This window comes from Hetaerina americana, unplaced genomic scaffold (assembly GCF_022747635.1).
Source record: "Hetaerina americana unplaced genomic scaffold, ioHetAmer1.1.p SCAF_23, whole genome shotgun sequence".
NCBI lineage: Eukaryota > Metazoa > Arthropoda > Insecta > Odonata > Calopterygidae > Hetaerina > Hetaerina americana.
This window is the reverse complement of record NW_027286797.1, coordinates 8,723,608-8,741,541: the sequence shown is the minus strand read 5'-3', so window position 1 is coordinate 8,741,541 and position 17,934 is coordinate 8,723,608. Positions and strand designations below refer to the sequence as shown.

General features: G+C 41.6%; 1 protein-coding gene across 2 annotated transcripts in view; it reads right to left on the bottom strand.

Annotated features, from left to right (window-relative positions):
• LOC139689390 (beta-1,3-galactosyltransferase 5) overlaps positions 1-17,934 on the bottom strand; it is a 280,003-nt gene that overhangs the window by 33,291 nt on the left and 228,778 nt on the right. For both annotated transcript variants that reach the window (XM_071586485.1, XM_071586484.1), the window contains exon 4: positions 15,302-15,482. The gene's annotated coding sequence lies outside the window, so the exon portion shown is untranslated. The remainder of the gene's footprint in view (positions 1-15,301; positions 15,483-17,934) is intronic.

Genomic DNA, 17,934 nt, shown 5'->3' with positions numbered 1-17,934 from the left:
ACGGATGAGATGATTACAAAGATGGATGAGCGGCGAAAATGGAAGAATATAAATACAGAATTAGGCAAAATGAAGTACAAAGAATTGAACAATAAATTGAGGCGGGCAACAAATAAGGCAAAAGACGCATGGTGGAAGACGCAGTGCGAGGATATGGAAAGTCTCCAGAGGAAGGGTGAAATCGGTGCGCTGTACAGCAAAGTTAAATCGTTATCGGGAAGTAAGAAAGGAAGAGCTATGCTAACAGTTAGAGATAAGGCGGGTAAGGTAATAGTTGACGCATGAAAGATCCAAGAGAGATGGAAGGAGCATATAGAAGAACTGTATAGTAAAGGACTCAGACCAACAAAGTTAGACATTGAAAAAGAAAATGACGTAGAGGAAGATAGCTTAGGTCCAGGCATACTAGACAATGAGATAGAAAGGGCATTAAGGGAGATGAAACTAAATAGGGCCGTGGGGGTGGATAACATTCCCGTGGAACTTTTAAAATGCTTAGGAAAATGTGGGAGGAAGAGGCTATATGGGCTGATCCGCAGCATTTATGAGGAGGGAATCTGGCCGGAAGACTTTGTGAGAGCAGTTTTAGTTCCGATTCCGAAAAAGGTAAAGGCCACGTCATGTGAGGACTATAGGACAATTAGTTTGATATCCCACGCAGCTAAAGTTGTTCTCAGGATCATAAACAAAAGGATAGAGAGTAGGACAAGTGATTACTTAGGGGATGATCAGTTTGGGTTTAGGAAGGGTAAAGGTACCCGTGATGCCATTGCAGTAATGAGATTATTAATCGAGAGGAATATAGAACACAACCAGGAGGTATTTGCCTGTTTCGTAGATTTCGAAAAAGCGTTTGATAGAGTGAATTGGGAAAAACTAATGAGTATATTGCAGAAAATAGGAATAGATTGGAGGGAAAGGAGGCTAATCCGCAACCTGTACATGTCTCAGACTGCTCAGGTGCGGGTGGGAAACGGGGAGTCAGGATGGGCAGTGTTAGGAAGGGGTGTAAGGCAGGGTTGCCCATTATCACCGTTGCTGTTCAACCTGTATGCAGAGGAAATGATCAAAGAGGCATGGGAAGAACTAGAGGTAGGAATGAAAGTGGGCGGGGAATTCGTAAAATCAGTTAGGTTTGCTGATGACCAAGCTTTAGTTTGTCAGTCAGCCAAGGGGCTGCAAGCATTGCTGAGTGAATTGGAAATTCAGTGCGACAGGTATGGGATGAGAATCAACATTAATAAAACAAAGGTTATGCGATTTTCTAGAAAGAAAAAGGGCAAGCTTAACATTGAAATAGGAGGGCAAAAACTAGAGCAGGTAGAACAGTTTACGTATCTCGGTAGTGTTTTGGACCAACACGGTCAAAGTAGTAGGGACGTAAGGAGAAGAATTGCGCTAGGCAAAGAGGCTTTCACAAGGAGGAGGGAGTTGATGACGGGGACATTGAGCAAGGATGTTAAGAAAAGACTCGTAAAAACTTTGATATGGAGCGTAGCTATGTACGGCGCGGAAACGTGGTCATTGAAGCAGGAGGATAGACGTAGACTGGAGGCTTTTGAAATGTGGGTGTGGAGAAGAATGGAGAAGGTTAAATGGACAGAGAAGAAAACAAATGAGGAACTACTTGGTATGGTGGGCGAAGGGAGGGGTTTGCTGGGAGCAATCCTATGGAGGAAGGAAAAGTGGATGAAGGGGGTGTTGACTGGCAGTGGGATGTTGAAGACTGTGATAGAGGGTAGAATGTTGGGCAAAAGAGGAAAGGGAAGGAACAGGATAGGGATGTTGGACGGGATGAAGGGCGGAAGAAAGTACTCAGAGATGAAGAGGGACCTGGTGTAGAGTAGAATTTAGGGTTGTGTTTTCTTAGTAGTCACAAAATATTTGTTTGGTAGTTGTGTCCATCAAAAAACCTACCTTAACCGGTAGATTACCTTAAAAAAAATATATATATAGGTAGGTTTTTCGATGGACACAACTACCAAACAAATATTTTGTGACTACTAACAAAACACAACCCTAAATTCTACTCTACACCAGGTCCCTCTTCATCTATGAGTACTTTCTTCCTCCCTTCATCCCGTCCAACATCCCTATCCTGTTCCTTCCCTTTCCTCTTTTGCCCAACATTCTACCCTCTATCACAGTCTTCAACATCCCACTGCCGGTCAACACCCCCTTCATCCACTTTTCCTGCCTCCATAGGATTGCTCCCAACAAACCCCTCTCTTCGCCCACCATACCAAGTACTTCCTCATTTGTTTTCTTCTCTGTCCATTTTACCTTCTCCATTCTTCTCCACACCCACATTTCAAAAGCCTCCAGTCTACGTCTATCCTCCTGCTTCAATGACCACGTTTCCGCGCCGTACATAGCTTCGCTCCATATCAAAGTTTTTACGAGTCTTTTCTTAACATCCTTACTCAAAGTCCCCGTCATCAACTCCCTCCTCCTCGTGAAAGCCTCTTTGCCTAGCGCAATTCTTCTCCTTACGTCCCTACTACTTTGACCGTGTTGGTCCAAAACACTACCGAGATACGTAAACTGTTCTACCTGCTCTAGTTTTTGCCCTCTTACTTTAATGTTAAGATTAGCCTTTTTCTTTCTAGAAAATCGCATAACCTTTGTTTTATTAATGTTGATTCTCATCCCATACCTGTCGCACTGAATTTCCAATTCACTAAGCAATGCTTGCAGCCCCTTGGCTGACTGACAAACTAAAGCTTGGTCATCAGCAAACCTAACTGATTTTACGAATCCCCCGCCCACTTTCATTCCTACCTCGAGTTCTTCCCATGCCTCTTTGATCATTTCCTCTGCATACAGGTTGAACAGCAACGGTGATAATGGGCAACCCTGCCTTACACCCCTTCCTAACACTGCCCATCCTGACTCCCCGTTTCCCACCCGCACCTGAGCAGTCTGAGACATGTACAGGTTGCGGATTAGCCTCCTTTCCCTCCAATCTATTCCTATTTTCTGCAATATACTCATTAGTTTTTCCCAATTCACTCTATCAAACGCTTTTTCGAAATCTAGGAAACAGGCAAATACCTCCTGGTTGTGTTCTATATTCCTCTCGATTAATAATCTCATTACTGCAATGGCATCACGCGTACCTCTCCCCTTCCTAAACCCAAACTGATCATCCCCTAAGTAATCATTTGCCCTACTCTCTATCCGTTTGTTTATGATCCTGAGAACAACTTTAGCTGCGTGGGATATCAAACTAATTGTCCCATAGTCCTCACATGACGTGGCCTTTACCTTTTTCGGAATCGGAACTAAAACTGCTCTCACAAAGTCTTCCGGCCAGATTCCCTCCTCATAAATGCTACCGATCAGCCCATATAGCCTCTTCCTCCCACATTTTCTTAAGCATTTTAAAAGTTCCACGGGAATGTTATCTACCCCCACGGCCTTATTTAGTTTCATCTCCCTTAATGCCCTTTCTATCTCATTGTCTAGTATGCCTGGGCCTAAGCTGTCTTCCTCTACGTCGTTTTCTTTTTCAATGTCTAACTGTGTTGGTCTGAGTTCTTTACTATACAGTTCTTCTATATACTCCTTCCATCTCTCTTGGATGTTTCCTGCGTCAACTATTACCTTACCCGCTTTATCTCTAACTATTAGCATAGCTCTTCCTTTCTTACTTCCCGATAACGATTTAACTTTGCTGTACAGCGCATCGATTTCGCCCTTCCTCTGGAGACTTTCCATATCCTCGCACTGCGTCTTCCACCATGCGTCTTTTGCCTTATTTGTTGCCCGCCTCAATTTATTGTTCAATTCTTTGTACTTCATTTTGCCTAATTCTGTATTTATATTCTTCCATTTTCGCCGCTCATCCATCTTTATATATATATATATATATATATATATACGATGTATGCATATGTACATAGAAATACATATGCTATATATATATATAAATGTCAGAAATAATTTACTTTATCTATTAATCAATTCATATATCCTTAAAATACATAGCTCCTTTCAATCTACCCAAGATAACTCCAAAAATAGATTATATTTCATTGAGCATTCGCCGTCTACGCTCTAGGTAAGAAATAGCAACGGAAAAGATGGGAGATAATTGGCAAGTATCCATGAGGTAGGTTCATTAAATTGAAGAAAAATACAATAATTCCTTTACATTACGAGGGGAATATTTCAAGAGCAATTTTCCCCAAAATAAAAAATGCACGCACCTATACTAATCAAATGCACAAAGATTATTCCAAAGGGATTGAAGAATAAAAACCGCAATATAAATAAACTCATAATAATGAATGGCATTACAGTTCCTCGGTGATAATATTGAAAATAGAGATAACGTTGGTGAAAAATAATATTTATTCAATTATTTTATTTTTTCTTTTTTCGTTGCTATTAGGCGAGTTTCCTGGTGGCAACGGTCAAGTTTGATCAAAGATAACTCTTACAACGAAAATTACATAAATACACGCAGTATAAAAACAGATAAGAGACAAAATATATTTACATACAATGACACTTCCACATCACATACAAACAAACTTCCACATCACATACAACATGCTGTCCACATCGCATACAAACAATATTTTAATAACTACAATGAAGTTAATTACCCAGTAGCTGCTTTACATTTATACTTAAAACTTCTAAAATTGGATTGAAAGGACTCAAAAAACCTCCAGGCAGCTGGTTCCAATCAATAACAGTTCTATTTAAAAAAGAGTATTTTTTCTTAATTGTTTTTACGTCCTTATTTTTATCTTGAAATTATGGTCGTTTTTTCCTTTAAAGTTAGGCTTTTCTATCCCTTGCCATAAATCTTCCCACGCTTCGTCCTTTTTAATAATTCTATGCATCGCGCCTAACCTACTCTTTTTTCTTCTATTTTTCAAACTCTCCCATTTCAGTACATCTAACATTTCTGTGACACTATCTGTTCTTTTGTACCTTCCGAGTACATATCTTGCTGCCTTTCTTTGAACTTTTTCTATCTTTTTAATATGTCCCACCTCATATCGATCCCATACCAAGGACGAGGAGATAGGATAGGGCTAGCCCGTACCTCATATGCTTTTTCTTTTGTGGCTACGCTACTTGCTTTTAAATTTCTCATTACCCAATGAATACTTTAAATGCCTTCCGTGTCAAATTATCTACTTGGACCCCCCACCCAAGATCCCTAGTTAAGTAAATGCCTAAATATTTGCACTGACTGGTACATGGGATTCTTTCTCCGAAGAGGGTGTAAATTTCCTTTTCTACATTCTTTTTATTTGAGAAATGTACACGCTTACTCTTACTTATATTAATGCCCATATTATTATTTGTAACCCAGTCACCAAGGCGATCGATGTCATTTTGTAGTATTACGCGGTCATTTAGATGCTCTATCCGTCTGTATATAATGCAGTCATCAACTAAGAATCTTATTTGGGAATGTAAATTGTTTGGTAGATCGTTTACGTAAATTAGGAAGAGAAATGGCCCTAGAACAGTGCCTTGTGGAACTCCTGCTAAAACGCTCGCCTCATTTGAAAATGTATCCCATAATTTTAATTTTTGAGTTCTGCCTCTAAGAAAATTTTTTATCCATTGTTTTACCCTCAAGTCCAATGGTAACGAATCCAACTAAAACAATAATTTATCGTGAGGCATTCGGTCAAAAGCTGCCGAAAAATCAACAATTACTGCATCCACATCCTTTCCATCATCTAATGCGTCGCCGATATATTGGCTAAATCCCAAAAGCTGCGTTTCACACGAGTATCCTGCTCTAAACCCATTTGGTATTTGAATAGCCACATATCTCTTGTCCAACATTCCAGAATGTAGTCAGTGATTCTTTTTTCCATTATTTTGCAAACAACTGAGGTTATGCTTAACGGTCTATAATTGTTGGCTATTGTTTTATCCCCTTTCTTGAAAATTGGTGTAATATTTACTTTTTTCCAATCATTGGGCAAGGCATCATTATTTAAGGTTACTTTGAATAGATCACTCGGGTACAAAGCTATTGCGTTATCACCCAGTTATAGAATGTCAATTGAGATATTATCCGGTCCCACTGACTTATTTTTCCTCATCCTCCTTATTTTTTCACAAAATACGAGTCCTCCACGATACTACCGTTTCTCGAGGGCAGTGAGCTATTTGGTGCTGTTATGCTGAAGTTCTCTGTCGTTTCTGAGCTATTTAGGCAAGCCTTATTTTCCTTTTTGTTTTCTATTCCCCGAAAAACATCCGTAAAGCAGGAGTTGAACATATTTTCTATTTCTACAGTGTCTGTTACAATGCCATTTACCTTAGTTTTTAATACGAGGGTCATCCGGAAAGTAGTACCCGTTCGTGAAATAAAGACACAAAAGTAAATATTAACAAACATGAAAAATTTTATTTGAAAGAGGATACTTTAAACTACTTCTCAACATAATCTCCAAGCAAATTAAGGCATTTGTCATAACGTGTGACAAGTTTCTGTATTCCTGCTGCATAGTCCTTCGCCGCCAGCTCATTGAGATACGCGAGGGACCCATCTTGCACAAATTTTTCCATAATGCAGATGGTGTTTAACAATTTCATGAACAATTGTTCGAGAAACATTGGGAAAATGCTCACAGATGTCATCAATTGTGACGCGCCGATCGTTCCTCACGAATTCGTCAACTGAGCTCACCAGTTGGTCTGTAATGACAGACGGTCTCTCCGAACGCTCATCGTCGTGTGTGTTCCCCCTCCCCATGTTGAAGTTGCGACACCACCGCCGAACAGACGACTCGTCCATTACATTGTCTCCATACACCTCCTTTAATTGGCGATGAATATCACATGGGCGAACGTTTCTTGCATTGAGGAATTTAATCACTGCCCTCACTTCACAACTGGCGGCGTTCTCAATTTTTTTAAACATTGTAAACAATCACAGAAACAACACAGGCAATGCTAGCGTCACGCAACTTGGCTCAGAGAAGGCAGACAAGCCACTGAAGCTATCTGACCTCGTCCAGCGGCTACTCGCGTCGTCAGCACTTCATGCGGCACGAACGGGTACTACTTTCCGGATGACCCTCGTATATTCACGCGTTCCCTGTTATCTTTCCTCGTTCTCATGTATCTATAAAATTTCGTTGCATTGTCTTTTGAAATTGCATTGATAAGAAATATTCTCGCTTCAATAAAGCTGCTCGGAACATTCGAGAAAGCCGTTCACGTGCTCGCTGAACCTGCTCGGATTTGGCGATTGCATGAGGAGGCTGAAAGACGGATTGGCTGTTGGCCATAAATTGTGTGCTCACCGAAGTCCCTTTCGTGAACTGATTGATGTTGGCAGGATGGATCGAGACCTGGGAAGACGCTAGGTCCATCTACTGTGTCAGGTCAAATACTTGTAGAAGAAATTAACCATGGCATGTAAATAATCGAAAATTTTATATTTAGACCCAGAAAATCATCCCAGTTGATTTCCTACAGATATCAAAAGACCAAAGTTGTAATTTTAAATCATTGGACAATATTTTTTCCTTGTAATTTCAATAAATCTGTCAATTTGGAGGGCAATGATGTACGCAGAGGAGTTGGTTCTAATCGTCCCTAAATCTTCTTCAAATTTCCCCCTGATTTAGAGGATAGATTTAGGGGACCCTTGTACTCATGATAGATTTGAAGGAATTATACGGATTAAATTTAATTATACCGCGCATATAGCTGTAGTTGAAAAATATTATTTTCCTTGGTAGTCTTTACCCAGAAACGATTACCAGAATAAAAAACTAACCATTCTTCATACATCCATAATGGATGATCTTAGTCCTCGTTTTCCTGAGCCCATTACGTCTACAATCCTCTTCTAGCCATTCGGCACCTGCCCGTCTTCAAATAAACCCTTATAAGGATTCTGGCCAAATGTTTCCGATGGGACATGAAAAACATTTCAAATACTTCTATCAACCACACTGTTTCCTTATAACAAGACAATTTCACACTAGGAACTATCATAATTTTCTAATTACGTGGCCGTCCCTAAACCCTTTGGCGTTGGGTCATTTAAGATTGACGAATGAAGAGGACGATAAAATAATTTAAGACACCTCTCTCTGGACGTGCCGAAATTTATGCCAACAATAAAGACCATTAATAATAATTCATCCCTCCACACTTTTACTTCGAGTTCACTTCAGCCAAGTATGACGAAGTGTGAAAAAAAATCACAATATAAAAAGTAAAGTTTATTCTTGATTCCATGGAGTTTAAACGGTCCATAAAACGGCACCTTATTCATCCGCGGAAGACGCAGCAGATATGCATACCATATATAACCTCTAAACATCTCTCCTGTAATCTGCGAAATCCCCTACGGCAACCTGACACCGGTTTTCGAAAGCCAATCTACACCGGATGGCTTCCCCTGACATGCGCTCGGCGGCAGACGCGAGAGGGGAGCTAGAAGACCTTCCTCCCCCTCACACTCTCCACCCCCTCCGCCCCGTTACCTCCGGGTAGCTTCGTTCACCGTGTTTACGTATCGACGATGCTAAATAATGGGTTACGCATTCGAATTACGCATGCAGCAAGGTAGCTGATCAATGAATAGCAAAACAAAGGAGAGGCACGTTGCGCCGGTCGACGTCGGGGGGGGGGCAGGGGAGGGGAGACGGGGATTGGGGCCGCGCAGGGCAGCGAGCGGAGCGGAGTCCAATTGATGACTTCTCTAACTGGCTTCTTTTTTTCTTCTTTTCTGCCCAACACCCCTCCGCTTCCCTACGGAGAAGGTCAAGTTTTTCAGACACCAATCGATGAGAACTCGACGACACCGATCAAATTTAGTATCACTCACCTTGATTGCGGAAAATGCAGATATGCACACTTGCAGAATGCAGATAAATTATGACTTTTCAAGTCTCGAGTTTCCTTCTGTTCCGGAAAAAAGCGCGCACTCCAGCGACTAACGCGAAATGCGTCGCTCTCCGGAGATATTGCACCCGATTCAATTCAGTAGATTTGATGCAGTCGTTGAGTCTTTTGGCCACACATGGTCTACTTTTGGATGGGGTACTCAGAAAAAAGTGTCAACGGAATGACAAACGCATTTGGGCTCCGGTGTGAGTCAGCATTAGCCCAAGAGAGACACCACACAGTGTGACTGAGATGTGGTTGGAGCACTTCAGGCAATGTCACAAACGTGACCGGGTGCTAGCACTGATGCACAGATGTCGCATCTGCGCTCACTGTCGACATTTATATCAACACCTGCGGCGAAATGGATGAGAAAACAGCCTCTTACGAGTTTAAAGACCTCTCGTCAATCTCACTCGGTCGGAACCGTGTCGAGCGGAAGTGCCAGCGCAGTTAACGCATAGAGAGTTCATTCCTCCTTTCGAACGGGTATGGTCGGTCTAGCGAGCAGTCACCGCTCCGGATAATCCAAGGCCGTGGTTCGTATCCAGCTTGGAGAACGCAATCCACTTCTTACTTTCAAGTTTCGCAATTGCGAGGTATCCGCGCAGGCAAGGGCCCTCGAGAGAGACCCACATACAAGTGCTCCACTTTGAAAACTTCATCTAACACTTTCTCCGCCTTTCATTGACTTTCAGGCACCTGCACGCTCTTGCATTACCCAATCGCATTCTCAATTCTACGCGCGGTCTTTTTTTTCCTCGCTATGCACAAGTGGCGAAGGGAGCAGTTGAGAAAGCCATGAAAAATCACTCCACAAGATTTGGTCATTTCCAAGGGCTTGGACACCCGAGCGCATCACGAAACTTTACCGAGAGTCATAAAAAAACCTCCTCTCACATCGGTGCGTGTCTTTAACAACTCTCTCCGCCGCCAGGGATCAGAACCCCCCGGAACACGAATTACATTCTGGAAACTATGGATTTCATGATCACTAAAGGCGTAGCGAAGTCAGCCGTTCCGCGGGGGATTGCCATAAGAAGTCCCCCCGCGCGGGACAATCCTGCACGGCTCCAATGAAATGCAGGGTCAAATGGGCCGCGGGATGCAACCCTCGACGACAAAGTTTGTTCTTTGTTATGATAAACTTCGTCGCGCATCCAAAATATTAGAGGAGCTAGACTGGGAAGCACTCAAGGAGCAAAGCTTAAATTAAAGATTAACTAATGTCTTGCATACATTGGAAGGAGGTCTCTTTGGCAGTGATGACGAAAATGTATCACTACCGCCATCGTGCTACGGCAGGAGAGATCATGTCACTAAAATTAGAGGGATCGATGGTAGAATAAATAGATTTAACTAGTCATTTTTACACGCACGATAAACGATCAGAATAACATAGTCCGACCATGGTAGGATCATCTTTGGGTCAAAATTAGCCTGATGGGTATTCACCTCCACACACCCTCGAGGTGGCTCGCAGGATACTTAAACATCTAAAGAGTTTCTAAAATCGCTTCGAAATAAATGAGAGACTCTCAAGATATGAGAGATCGTATCAAGGCAAAAGCCGAGCGACACGAAGGGTTAATGCATTTGAATCCATACCGCGATTAGCGCAATTTGGATTAGCACTTACTCGCCAGAGCGCCAGAGATGTTTAATTTAACACTTAAATTTTTCCGCCGATTATTTGAGTAAAAAGTCACGTCAAAGAGAACTTTTCACGCACTTTTCGCGTCAAACATGGAGTGGATGTAGGTAGTCACTGCTGCTGACATTTTTTCACAACTTTTTTTTGCGCAAAGTCTGCCAGCTTCATTCAGTGAACGAGAAACTTATTGCGTCACACTAAATGCACTCTCAATTTTCTGGGACAGGGTTGCAGTTTTGTGAAGCTGAGTATAAGTGAATAAAGAGGGTATGAACTAATGCAACAGTAAACCATTCTAAATTTCTTCGGATTGGCATAAACGAACGACAACCCTCTTTTAAACTGCAAAATTAAATACACAATTTAACGGTTCGAAAAAGGCTTTTGAACGAGGAAAAATCTTAGGAATTAATAAATTTTATTTGCGAACGCTACTTTTACGAAAACAATTTTAACGTCCTCATCTGGGGATTGAGTAAAAGGACTCGAATGCCTTTTTCAGGTATTTCTATTAAGAGTTACATGATTCCTATGCGGGACATATACGTACATTATATATATATATAATGTATATACGTACATTAATTATATATATATATATATATATATATATATATATATATATATATATATATATATATATATATATATATATATATATACATATGTGGGTCGCGGTAGTCCAGTGGGTAGAGCGCTGCACTGCTGACCGGAGGGTCCCGGGTTCGATTCCCGGGCAAGGCACCCTGGGCACCTACAGCTCCACCCAAGCGAAAAGTGATTTTTCGGGTACCAGATCTTCCTGGGAAACCAAAACCGGCACAGGGAAAGGAACTGGCCCTCCTACCCTGATGTGTGAATTTCACACGCCGTATAGGGCTTAGTACTGGGTGATCTCCACCATCACCTACTAAACCGACCTTCGGGTTGATTACTGTGTTTATGGTTTTTTTATATACATATGTATGTACATATACATATATATATACATATATATATACATATATATATACATATATATATACATATATATATACATATATATATACATATATATATACATATATATATACATATATATATACATATATATATACATATATATATACATATATATATATTTATATATACACACATATATATGTGAGGCGGCAAGTAAGTGATGGTGTCACGTTAAAAACACTATTGAGGAAGGCAACAAGAAACCACCTCAATGATCATTCCCAAGATAAATGGACAATACAGAGATATTGAGTCCTGGCAACTACGGGGCTCGGCCCGATCGGCCGTGTGTAGTGTCCGGCAGCGGGGGAGGCAAGTAGAGGAAGATAGCTTAGGTCAAGACATACTAGACGGTGAGATAGAAAGGGCATTAAGGGAGATGAAACTAAATGAGGCCGTGGGAGTGGATAACCTTCCCGCGGAATTATTGAAGTGTTTAGGAAAATGTAGGAGGAAGAGGCTAATATGGGCTGATTCGTAGTATCTATGAGGAAGGAATCTGGCCAGAAGACTTAGTGACATCATTTTTAGTTCCTATTCCGAAAAAGATAAAGGCTACGTCATGTGAGGACTACAGAACCATAAGTTTTATATCCCACGCAGCTAAAGAATTTCTCAGGATCATAAATGATTGAGAGTAGGGCAAATGATTACTTAGGGGATGATCAGTTTGGGTTTAGGAAGGGGAGAGGTACGCGTGATGCCATTGAAGTAATGAGATTAATAATCGAGAGGAATATAGAATACAACCAGGAGGTATTTGCCTGTTTCGTAGATTTCGAAAAAGCTTTTGATAGAGTGAACTAAGAAAAACTAATGAGTACATTCCAGAAAATAGGAATAGATTGGAGGGAAAGGAGGCCAATCCGCAACCTGTACTCGGACTGCTCAAGTGCGTGTGGGGAACGGGGAGTCCGGTTGGGCAGTGTTAGGAAGAGGTGAAAGGCAGGGTTTCTCTTTATCACAGTTGCTGTTAAACCTGTATGCAGAGGAAATGATCAAAGAGGCATGGGAAGAATTGGAGGTAGGAATTAAAGTGGGCGGGGAATTCGTAAAATCAGTTAGGTTTGCTGATGACCAAGGTTTAGTCAGCCAAGGGGTGGCAAGCATTGCTGAGTGAATTGGAAATTCAGTGCGACAAGTATGGGATGAGGATCAATATTAATAAAACAAAGGTTATGCGATTTTCTAGAAGGAAAAAGGCTAAGCTAAATATTAAAATAGGAGGGCAAAAACTAGAGCAGGTAGAACAGTTTACGTATCTCGGAAGGGTTTTGCACCAACACGGTCAAAGTAGTATGGACTTAAGGAGAAGAATTGCGCTAAGCAAAGAGGTTTTCACAAGGTAAAGGGAGTTTATGACAGGGACGTAGCTATGTACGGCGCGGAAAATTGGTCATTGAAGCAGGATAGACGTAGACTGGAGGGTTTTGAAATGTGGGAGTGGAGAAGAATGGAGAAGGTGAAATGGACAGAGAAGAAAACAAATGAGGAAGTACTTGGTATGGTGGGCCAAGAGAGGGGTTTGTTGGGAGAAATCCTATGGAGGTAGGAAAAGTGGATGAAGGTGGTATTGACTGGCAGCGGGATGTTGAAGACTGTAATTGAGGGGAGAATGTTAGGCAAACGAGGAAAGGGAAGGAATAGGATATGGATGTTGGACGGGATGAAGACAGGAAGAAAGTACTCAGAGATGAAGAGGGGTCTGATGTAGGATCTGAGGTAGGATACTGGATTTTGTATTTTGTTAGGAATCATTAAATATTTATTTAGTAGCTGTGTCCATCCAAAAACCAACCTTAACCGGTAGATTGCCTAATAATAATAAATAATATAAATATATAAATAAATATTATTATGTTTCCCATTTGTTTCAATTCAAAAATCTTTTTCGGTGTCTCGGGAGTATATTCGGCAGTGTATTCCTACTTTCGGAGGCAAGAATAAAATCGGAACAATTACACGTAACGCACAGTTGGTCAGGAAAAAAGCGAAACCTCGCCAAAATGTAACATCGTCACGGGTAAGCATCCCAAACACACATTTGCGCCGAGACACTCCAAATCCCTCCCTAGATACGAAGTATCTCTAGAATATAATGGGAGACATTTCAAATTTTCACCGCATGACTTCGCAGATACCAAATGTTTTCAGCCGTCGAAATAAATTTTTTCATGAGTTAATGAAGTCTCCAGTGCCAACCGAACTAACCCTTTTTCTAACAAGAACACATAAACATGCTTTCCCATACACCGTTTTCATTCTTTGAAACTTCACTTTGTACTTGTGGAATGATGCCCTTCTCCGCATTCACCGGCAAATTATCCCTATGGTGTGATGCCTTCGTTAGGCCACACCAGAACGTCGTTCTCACGTGTGTATGTGCTGGGCCCACTTTTTCGATATTGAATTGGTAACAGGGATAGTAGAACTCATTATTTTTAAATCGGACGAGAAATTATGACTCTCAGTGCATCAGTGGACAAATCTGTGCTTACTGGCGAGGAGATTTTAGGGATTTACTGGTATTGTTCAAATTACATCATTTTTCAACTTACTTACTGTTGCAGCAATATTTTCGGCCGATTTTTTTCACTCGCGAGTGGAGACGTGTGAGATGCAGTGCGCGATCATAAAGCACACGGGACCAAAATAAGGGAAGAGCAAAGTGGAGTTTCCCACGGATTCTCCCCCACCACTGGCACTCAATACAGGCAAGCCAATCCTATGTTCTTGCATTCGTCGCCAAGCAAACTTCAGGCTCCATCACAAGGTACAACTTTCCGCCCCAATATTCGCCCAAGAATAGACAGCCGTGCATGCAAACTCCCTCGTGGCTACCTTGAGAAATCACACGACTTGGATTTACTGCCGTCAAGGCAACGTCAACCTTCCCCCGTAGGATCGAAAACTTTCGTGGGCCTCTTCAGTCACTACTGTCACATGCGTGCGACATTGCCGCCTACAACCATTGCTTTCATAGTTCGCGCCGTGCCGCTCTTTTGTTATGAACCTTGACGCCATGACCGATTCTGACAGAGTTTGCATAAAACATCGAGGAGAAACACCCTTTACTCACCGAAAATGATCTCAGTAAATTCCACAAGATTGCCAATCTTTGATCCATAAGTGCGGATGCACGCAGTGCATATGAAACCGCGTTTAAGAGAGTGAAGTACCACACACGAGCCGTGTCCAAATTCTCCAACTGCAAATGCCAAATGCAAGACTGATTATGATTATACGATATATTTGAACAACTTCAGACGTGGGCAGAGGAAAGCAGACGGATATTACGGGGAACGAGGACGCCATTCCCCGGCAGGATTATCTGTGCGATATGACGATTCGTCAAACACTTGTAGTATTTTTTTTTCAAAAAGGCAGAAAGGGATAATTTGGCGAGACCGATATCATTGAAATCATGACACGGATGGAATATTCGATACGGACGAGAGGTTCGATATTGAGAATAAGAGATACATGGATGATCTAATCCAAGTGGACAAGGAATACAGGACAAGGTCAACTTGAGCAGTCGACAGAGAAGATGAATTCGACACTGGTCTGGCATTCTTCACAGAAGGCATGAAAACGGCGATTGACAACGGAGATGAGTATCGGGATGGCATTAGCGCATGTGCCCGCAAATCATCTCCACGCATCATCACGCCACATAGACATTCATTTCACATCGATCGTCAATTATGGGGCCAAGACCAACATCTAGCCCGTGGGAGGGGGGGCTGCTCTCACCTCGGTCACTGGCGCCACACCGGCGCCGCTCCAAGATCTCCCGCCCGCAGCGGCCCTCGCTCAGCTCAGCGGGGCGCGTGTCGCGACGCCCCGCGCGCCCTCGGCTGGACTTCCGCCTTTCCCTCCGCGGCCGGCATCGCCCCCGGCGCACTCACGCCCCATGCGGCCCAGCATCCCCCTCCTGGAAAGAATGAAACAGCACCTCTCTCAATACTCTCCCGTGGCACGGGCATTCATTGACAACGGGGGGCGGGCGGCGAGGAGGGGTCTTCCCGGGTACTCCGAACACTTCGATACGAATTTCATGATTTATCGAGGCGTGCAAGGGGGAAGTTGGAAACTTAAGAAGCACGCAGTCTCTTGGGAAGGGATAAGAGAAATGTTTTTGAGCGCAGTTCTGAGGTGACATATCGCACTCCATCTTTCGCAAGGTCACTGGGGGCATTCATTTTTCTTTTTGAATGGGTTATTCTTATTATCTCTCCACCTCCCTCCCTACCTCCTTCTCCCAGCATTCTCTCCGCTGTTATTACTTATTTATTATTAAAGAATTACGTTGAAATTAGGCAATTGTCCTGGTGGCAACGATTAAGTGTGATCAATTATCTCTCTTACAACGAAAAATACATTTTAGGTTAGGTTTTTCTATTTCTTTCCATAAATATTCCCACGCTTCTTCATTTTTAATAATTCCATACATCGCGCCTAAACTACTCCTTTCCCTTCTATTTTTCAAACTCTCCCATTTCAGTATATATTACATTTCCGTGGCACTATCAGTTCTTTTGTACCTTCCGACAACATATCTTGCTGCCTTTCCTTGAACTTTTTCTATCTTTTTAATATGTCCCACCTCATATGGATCCCACACTATGGACGAGTATTCTAGGATAGGGATAACCCGTACCTCATTTGCTTTTTCTTTTGTGGCTACGCTACTTCCTTTTAAATTTCTCATTACCCAATCAAGTACTTCAAATGCCTTCCGTGACAAATTATCTACTTGGACTCCCCACATTCCACATTAGTCACACTAACACTTTATTAAAATAACAAAAAATTTGGAAAAATTTCTAGGAAACTAAAGAGCTTTTCATTCCTTATGGTGCGTATTTTTTGAGACCATTTTACTCAAGTTGTTCAAGCTTCGATGAGGGAATTGCGCTCGGATACGAAGCCAATCACTTTTACCAAGATAATGCATTGCAACTGCTCAACAAAGTCTACACGTTCAAGTATATTCCCTAAACGTCCACACTAGTATTCAAGAACGAATTGTATGTTCTTCGAAGAGTTCCGTTTGCAGAACTGCCTGGATGATTATCTTTCTCTTTCAAGGCATGAAGAAATGGAAAAAACAAAACTTTCTACAATTCATGGCTTTTTTTTATTTACTGCAGGGTACCCAACGGCTAGCTAAATATTTAATAGAGCTCAAATTTTCTTAGTGAACGACCTCCTGAAGGCAGCCGAGTAGTGTAGCACAATGGAAAGAGAAGTCGACGATAGAACACTGTTTATTATCGTGACCAAACAAATTATTCATAAATTTTATCCTACAAGCGCCGTGAAAGCTACAAATCATACGAACATTCGGAATTGCTCGACTGAGCACATAAAAGATCTATATTTATGGGAGGTGAGCTACTATCAGAAAAGTTCCCCTGCTCACGTACTGAAACTACGGCTTCGATTACCTGTCCAATTAACAACTAAACTAGTTCTACATTCCGCATTTTCATGCATATATTATCTACTGGTGATAATTTATACAGTAATTTCATCCCGTGATTAACATTGAGATCATTAACAAGTGTTAAAAACGTAGCTATGCCCGAGTACTATTTAACTTTTTCTCGACTTTCATGAATAAATTAAGAAATAACGAAAGATATCCTTTGAATATATATATATATATATATATATATATATATATATATATATATATATATATATACATACATATACATATACATATACACACACACACACACATAGGTCGGGGACTTCGGTTTAGGCACGAGGAATGACCGCAGACCGCGGGGAGAAAGCAGTTGAGTTCTGCAGGAGACAGGGGCTAGTCAACACCAACACTTGGTTTAGACACCACAAAAGACGCAGGTATACATGGAAAATGTCAGGTGACTCAGAAAGGTATCAGCTAGATTATATCCTGGTTAGACACAGGTTAAGGAAAAGTGTGATAAATTCGCACAGCTTCCCGGGAGCGGATGCGGAATCTGACCACAATTTAGTTGTTATGAAATGTGGCGTCCGTTTCAAAAAGATAAGGCAGGGGCGGTGAGTTATAAAATGGAATGTACACGCATTAAATGGTTTGAAAAGGAAGGAATACAAACAGGCGGTAGAAGAAATCATGGAGGATGGTAAAGATCCAAGTACTGTCGAAGAAAAATGGGAAAGTATCAAGAAATGGTTATCGAAAGCCGCAACAGACACTATTGGAACCGTTAACACTCAAAAGACTAGGAAACCATGGATCACGGATGAGATGATTATAAAGATGGATGAGCGGAGAAAATGTAAAAATGTAAATACAGAATTAGGCAAAATGAAGTACAAATAAATAAACAATAAATTGAGGCGGGTAACAAATAAAGCAAATGAAGGAT